The following is a 7386-nucleotide window of genomic DNA, read 5'->3' as shown; positions in this document are numbered from 1 at the left end:
CACTCTACCAAGGGTGACAAAATCACATTCTGTCAAAAAGAAAGAGAGAGAGAGAGAGAGAAGGAAGAAGGAAAGAAGGAAGGAAGGAAGGAAGGGAGGGAGGAAGGGAGAAAGGGAAGGAGGGAGGAAGGGAGGGACAGACAATAACAAGTACTGATGAGGATGTGGAGAAATCAAGGCTTCATGTACTGCTCAGTGGAATTTAAATGATGCAGGCACTTTAAAAAATTGTTTAGATGTGTCTCAAAATATAAACATGGACTATATAACCCAGCAATTTCATTCCTAGGTATTTAACCAACGGGAATGAAAACATACTTATGCTAAAATGCAATGTCCATAGCATATTATTAATAACAGCCAAAAAGTAGAAATAACTCAAAGGTAGTCAGCTGCCCATATCCATGGGTTCTGCATCCATGGATACAACCAATTGCAGATGAAAAAGTATTTGGAGAGAAAATTTTACAAAGTTCCAAAGAGTAAACCTTGAACTTGCCACACACCAAGTACTGTATTGAATCCTCAAGAATGAAGTGATGTGTAAGCATTGTAGTAGGTATTATCTAGAGATTATTTAAGGAATATGGAAAGATGTATTTAGGTTACATGTAACTACTACGTCATTTTATATAACAAACTTCAGCATCTCCCCATTTTGGTATCTATAGGAAGGGTCTTAGAACCAATCCCCCAAGGATATTGAGGGATAACTATATCTATTAATTGATAAATGGATAAACAAAATATAGTCTAATATATCCACATGATTGAAATTATTCAGCAAAAAAATATAAATGCAGAAGTATGGATAGATGCTACAACATGGATGAACCTTAAAAACCTTATCCTCAGTAGAAGAAGCCATCACAAAACGTCATCTATTGAATGATTTTGTTGAGATGAGATGTTAGCGTAAGCAAATCCAGAACAAGAGAAGGTAGATTAGGGGGCAGCAGAGGCGAGGTGGTTAAATAGTGATGACGATTATGAAAATAGTAAATATGTGACTAGATTACAAACCACTGATTTGTATACTTCAAAATGGTAAATTTTGGTGTATGAATTATATCCCAATGTAGCCTCTAAAAACAAAACACATTATTATCTTTTTATTAGTAGTTAAGTTTTTTTTGGGGGGGGGCTGGGACTGGGTTTGAACCCACCACCTCTGGCATATGGGGCCAGCATCCTACCCTTTTGAGCCATAGGTGCCGCCCTCATAGTTAAGTTCTATTTTATACTACACAGTTTTAAAGCACAAAGAATAATACTAATCGATCACCCAGGAAACTATGTGTTATTTCTTTTCTCTTAAAAGAAAGAACAATTAAAAAAGAAGGAACTAATATGGCCTAAAGTTTCAGAAATATTGAAGATGTTTTAATGAGTCTTATCTAGAGATGATGTCTTTTGCAACAGTATAACTTTCTCTCCTTTAATTAGAGGGAAATTTATAGTCAGATATGCAAATTTGTGTTCTTTTGATGATAAACAGTACATGTGTGAGGAAGCAACAATTTCTATACCAATGATCTGCTTGGCTGGTTTGGGTTTGGAAGGGATTTTATGACTTTCCAAATACCAAATGAATTGACATTTTTTAAAAATAAGGAATAATTTCACTGACCTGCTTTCTGAAAATTTTGAAAAATCATCCTGAAGTTCAAACTTGTGCAGAACTTCTCCGATTAGATAGCCACTGGAAAATGCCTTTGCAAATGACTTGGGACCTGAATTTCAAAACATTGAGATAAAAAAGTAAATGGAATGGGTGAAGGCCTGAAATGCAACTTGGACTTTACCTAACAAAGGCAAACAGTAACCTAATCATTGCAACCTAATCAAAGGCAAACAGTGTAACCTAATCATTTGTAACCTAATCATCTGAAATTTAAAAAATAAGTAAATATAATGTGCACATAGAGCTAATGCATTTTTATTAGGTATCCATAGAGTCAAAACTCCATAATTTAATTTCAACTGAAAGTGCCATGAATATATTTCTAAAAACATTTTTAATGACCAAAAAGGTGGTCATTATAGTGGATATCTTGTAAGGATTCCCAAATCAATGGAAAATAATAACTGATGACATACACAATTTTGAAAGAAAGATACCTTCTGATTAAAATTAAACAAAACATAATCAATACAATTTATAAATAACTTGAAATCTAAAAGCGAACTTTTGAGATAGTTTATAAAGTTAAACTCTTAATACTTTAGTTATTCATCCAATGTAAGATGATAGCATATTCCAATCACCTGAGATGCAATCTAACATCTTTAAATAAAGCATTAATTTTTTTTTTGAGACAGATTCACAAGCTGTTGTTGCCCTGGGTAGAGTGCTGTGGCATCATAGCTCACAACAACTTCCAACTCTTGGGCTCAAGCAATCCTCTTGCCTCAGTTTTTCTATTTTTAGTAGAGGCGAATTCTGACTTTTGCTCAGGCTGGTCTCAAATTCATGAGCTGAAGCAATCCACCTGCCTCGGGCTCCCAGAGCGCTAGGATTACAGGCGTGAGCCACCACGCCCAGCCCAAAGAATTAATTTTAACCTATAAAATAGGGAAATTTCACTAAAATCATCTGTTCCTCCTTAAATAAATCTTACTGAACATAATCAAACTTTTCTTTTGTGGTTCTGATGGGAGACTGTGGTGTAGTTACTGTCCCAGGCAATGGTGGCGAAATCCCAGAGGAAGACTGGCTTTGAAGCTAGAGACATTCCAAAATTCCTCTACCCCTCATTAGCCATGAAATCTTAAGCAAGCTGCTTAACCTTCCTGAATGTCTGTTTTTTGTCTGTATAACAGATAAATATATCTATGTATTATCTTAGCTATTTTTTAAGTCCTAGTAATGTATGAGAATTGCTGGGTACCATGTCTGCCACATATGAGGCATATAATGATAAGAGCAGAAAATAAATCTTTCAGTAGAATTTGCTTTCTTTAAAAAATGTCTTTATTTTTGGTCTCTTATATTTTTCTTATGAAGTAAAGTCATATTATCGTAGACCAAAGCTATCATCGCTCAGATTATTTCAGAATCCTCCATAAATCTTCAACATGCTTCCATTGGGGGCCTTTGGGCAACAGCAGTCCAAATACTACACGTCACTGCAGTATCATGAACTCAGTTGTATTTTAACTATCTTATTAATAATGAGGTGGCTAATTGAATATGAAGAAATAACATTGCTTCATGATGTGAACTGATGCTTGATTGTGTGATTGCAGGGGGGTGAGGTGATCTATTCCATAAAGGCCACTGCACAGAAGCTTACACATTAAAGAATAAGATCCATGAATGGATCAATAAATTGTGGTATATGTATACCATGGAATACTATGCAGCCATAAAGGAAGATGGAGACTTTACCTCCTTCATGTTTACATGGATGGAGCTGGAAAATGTTCTTCTTAGCAAAGTATCTCAAGAATGGAAGAAAAAGTATCCAATGTACTCAGCCCTATTATGAAACTAATTTATAGCTTTCATATGATAGCTTTAACCTAATTATAGCCTAAGAATATGGGGGGGTAGAGGAGGGGGTGGATGGGTGGGGGGAGGATGACTGAAGGGATCACCTCTATGGTTTATCTCACAAAGATACAAGTGAATCCTTCTAAAAGTAGAATATAAACGTCTTAACACAATAACTAAGAAAATGACATGAAGGCTAAGTTAACCAGTTTGATGAAAATATTTCAAATTGTATATGAAAACACCACACTATACCCCATGATTGCATTAATGTACACAGCTATGATTTAATTAAAAAAAAAGAATAAGATTTTTTATATATCTCACATCAACCCACAGTTTTACCCAAATCTTTCTTAATGTCTATTCTCAAATACTTTATACTCTGAATAATATCTCAAATCTTAGATCAAATCAATATTATAATTGATTCTTATTTACTCAAAGTGAGCTCTCAAACTATCTAGAATTAAAACATATTGACTGTGGTTATATGATTTTTGATTTGCAATAGAAAAATAAGTGGCAGAAAATCTTCAGAGGAACCAATGCTTTTGTCTATGGATCACTTTAGCAACAAGTAAAGATACTAAACTTTTGTTAGCTCAAGGAAATCGAAGGCTTCCAATCACCTCAACTTGTGTTCAGCCATAGTTCATGTTAAGAGGCATGCTGCATATATTTTTAAAGTCTAGAGTCTGGCATCCATTAGTGGATTTTAGCAAGCTTTTCCACAAGCAGACTAGTTTTAGCATTATTTTAAAACTATGGGGCACAACAATCTGACTCTAAAAACATGATACATTTTTCAGAATTGATGTTTTGACACCCTTCCTTACCAGTCATATCTGTCCTTCCAAAGCTTGTCTTAACATGAAACACTGATGCCACTCTTGAGAAAATATACTTAGAAAACAGGTACTAAGAATAATACCTTCTGTAGTTCTAGTAAGAGAATTTAGAATTTGTGGTCTATACTAGCTCTATAACTCAGCTAGTGCCGTCGTATTGCCTGGAAATACCACATAGCACAAGTTAAGCTTGAGCTTCATGACCAAGGTACCGAACCACCCTAACTTACATGTGCCTTTACTTGAATATCATACCACCTTGTGATGCTACTAAAATGAGGAGGGTTGGCTTGATCTTACACTAAATGCCATCCATTATTTAGTGGCATCACATCCTAGTAGCCTTTGAAGCAACTAAAAATCCAAAGGGCAAAAGCGTGCCATCACCCCCTTCCATGTCACTGCTGCTTTGTCCTCCCCTCACAACCCCCAGCACTGTGCCTGCTTTCACCACCACCACAGCCCTCAAGGTGCCATCTGGACTCCTCCGGCTGTGTCTTCCATCTCTTCCATGTATTGTTTCCATCTTTCTGCTCCTTCCCCTTGTCTCTTTCCTAGCCCATCCCTATTCCTCTCTTAGTTTTCAGAAGAGCCACCTGACACAGAGCCATTGCCAGTTGTCTACAGATGTATCTGTCTCTCTGGTCCTAGGCCACCAAGCTCTGGGCCTGGTTTTCAGCTTATTGCTTTCTGTTCAAGGGCTGTTACTATGTCACCTCAGGTAATCTCATTCCCTTCCCAACAGCCTCTGGTGTGTCCTCTATCCCAGTTGTTCATATTGACTGAATGCCTGAAGTCTAGACTGGGAATAATGGGAGAACTGAATTCTATTCTGTCATCTTCAATGTAGTAGACAAATGGTCTATAGCAAGCTATTTGCTAAAGAAAAGTCATAGAATGATAAAATGATAACCCACTTCCTTTGCAATGGCACAGGATACTAATAAGGCAATTCCGACATGGCTTAAAGAGAAGTGTTTATGGTATAAAGGTCAAAGAAATCTAATAAACAGGCATTTCTTTGTCAGGGTAGTTTACAAGTACTGAAACATTTGTCTGCAGGTTTTTATGCATAAGACTGTTCTACATCAGCAGAATAGAGAACAATGAGTGAGAATACAGCAAGTGACGAGAGCCACAAAGGGGAAATTTGGAGAAGAAAAAAAGAAAAAAAGAAATTTGAGAAATTAGTAAGGAAAGTAAAAGCTGAAGAAAATGTGTATACGCCAGGAATATGCAGATTAAAATCTACAAAATGAGAGGACAGATAGGATGTCAAAAACAGAAAGAGCAAAAGGAAGGAAAAGGGTATGAGAGAGAAACAGAAAAAATAAGGAAAAGCTTATTTTTCCCCCTGTGATTTATCATGTTTTTCTTTCCACTAAATGTCACCAAATACTATGACTAATCTCATGAAACCCACCTCCATAAGTTAATTTGCACTACCAATTGGAATTTTCTATGGGGAAGAAGAGGCGGGTTGACTTCAGGACAACGGACAATGAATGACTATGAGAAATAAATGAACCATGGGATCCCAGTGACAATGGTCATGCTGAGCCCCAAATGATTTACAACTGGGAAAAATCATCAGCAAGAACTCAACCCCACCTCTCATCTTCCAAGCTGCATGTCTGGTCTCTAACACCAAAGTTTTCTTTTGCTAAAACCTTTGACATGGGCCTCTGTGATGGGTCTGCAGGTGAAATGGTCTGTGTGCTTCTCCATCAAAGTGGCCATAAGCCAGTGGGAGAAGGCACAGGAAACCACCCGTATCCCAAAATGGTAGAGGAGAGCACAGGTTCTGGAGAAAGGTTCTCCAGCTCCTTGCTCATTTACAAGCCACTTCACCGTGGGCAATTAAATAGCCATTATTTTTCACCTGTAAAAGAGGGAGAGTGACAAGCTTTACCTTTTAAGAATTTTGAGAATTAAATGAGATACTGTGTGTAAAGTGCTTAGCAAAATGGCTGGTCTGTAGTAAGGGCTTGGTGACAATTTTTACTGTTATAATTACTGTCTTCTAATGCAACAGGTCATGTTAATCACACAATTTGTAAACTTAATAATAGATCCTCAATTATTACAGTTCAAACATCCTTGTTTGAAAGATAATTCAGGTCTCAGAAAGCAAATATTTGACACAGTCCTTAAATTCAGATATAGGCCCAATCTTGGGGCCAGATAGACTATCACATCCCCATTGATCTGGGGAAGCACTTATAACCAAACACAGTTGATTTCTACAGAAAAATATTCAACACTCACATTCAGTGAAATAAATAAAAGCTAAACAACCTCACAGAATTTCTTGTCAGGTTTTTCTGCCAAATGAATAATGAACAAATATTTAGTTTTGGGAAATTTTTAGACATTTTAGACAAGGGACTGCAGACCTACACCAATCAGCGCTCAGTGGCCTTTGTTTCTCACTTTAAGTAAGCTAAGACCTCGCCTAAGTTACCAGCTACATTTATAAAGCCGAGAAAATTTGCTTTCATTTGAGAGCGAGAAAAACACTGCTGGTGACTGGGAACTGGCCTGCCTCTATTAGGCCATAGTGTTCCTAGGACCCAGCCGGCACTCACAGCTAGGCCTTGGCATTCCCCTCCTGAATATAACCAATTTCACAGTACACCAACCTCAGACAAGGCTACTCTGTGACCCTGACAGATCAAGACAAAAACAAAATCTTTCTGTAATCAGGTCTCAGCTCAGACAAAAACAAAAATATTGTCCAAAACACAAAAATGACCAAACATGCCTGTATTCTGGCTGATGTATTTTTACAAATCATGGCTTTGCCTTGCTTCATTTTCCCCCACTTTCCAGCTAACATTTTTTAAGATATCCAATCATAGAATTGCCTACACTTCTCAGCAGGATTCAATTAGAGCAAAGCACCATTTCCTGGAAACCTCCTCAAAGACACCTAACCCAAGTCCTTTTTAACACCTTTGTACTAGGATGTCCTGTAGTCCCTGTGCAATGTAGTCTCCTTCATTTCAACAACTCAGTAAATCTCTAAACTTTGTTCAA

At 37.0% G+C, this 7386-nt stretch overlaps 1 protein-coding gene across 1 annotated transcript in view; it reads right to left on the bottom strand.

The window, feature by feature from the left end:
• SPEF2 (sperm flagellar 2) overlaps positions 1–1727 on the bottom strand; it is a 159827-nt gene extending 158100 nt beyond the window's left edge. The window contains exon 1 of the mRNA XM_012807051.1: positions 1631–1727. The gene's annotated coding sequence lies outside the window, so the exon portion shown is untranslated. The remainder of the gene's footprint in view (positions 1–1630) is intronic.
• Between the last annotated feature and the right edge of the window lie 5659 nt (positions 1728–7386).

The sequence above is a fragment of the Otolemur garnettii genome, unplaced genomic scaffold (genome assembly GCF_000181295.1).
Source record: "Otolemur garnettii isolate 467f Iridium unplaced genomic scaffold, OtoGar3 scaffold00063, whole genome shotgun sequence".
Classification (NCBI taxonomy): domain Eukaryota; kingdom Metazoa; phylum Chordata; class Mammalia; order Primates; family Galagidae; genus Otolemur; species Otolemur garnettii.
This window is presented reverse-complemented; position numbering and strand designations above follow the sequence as displayed.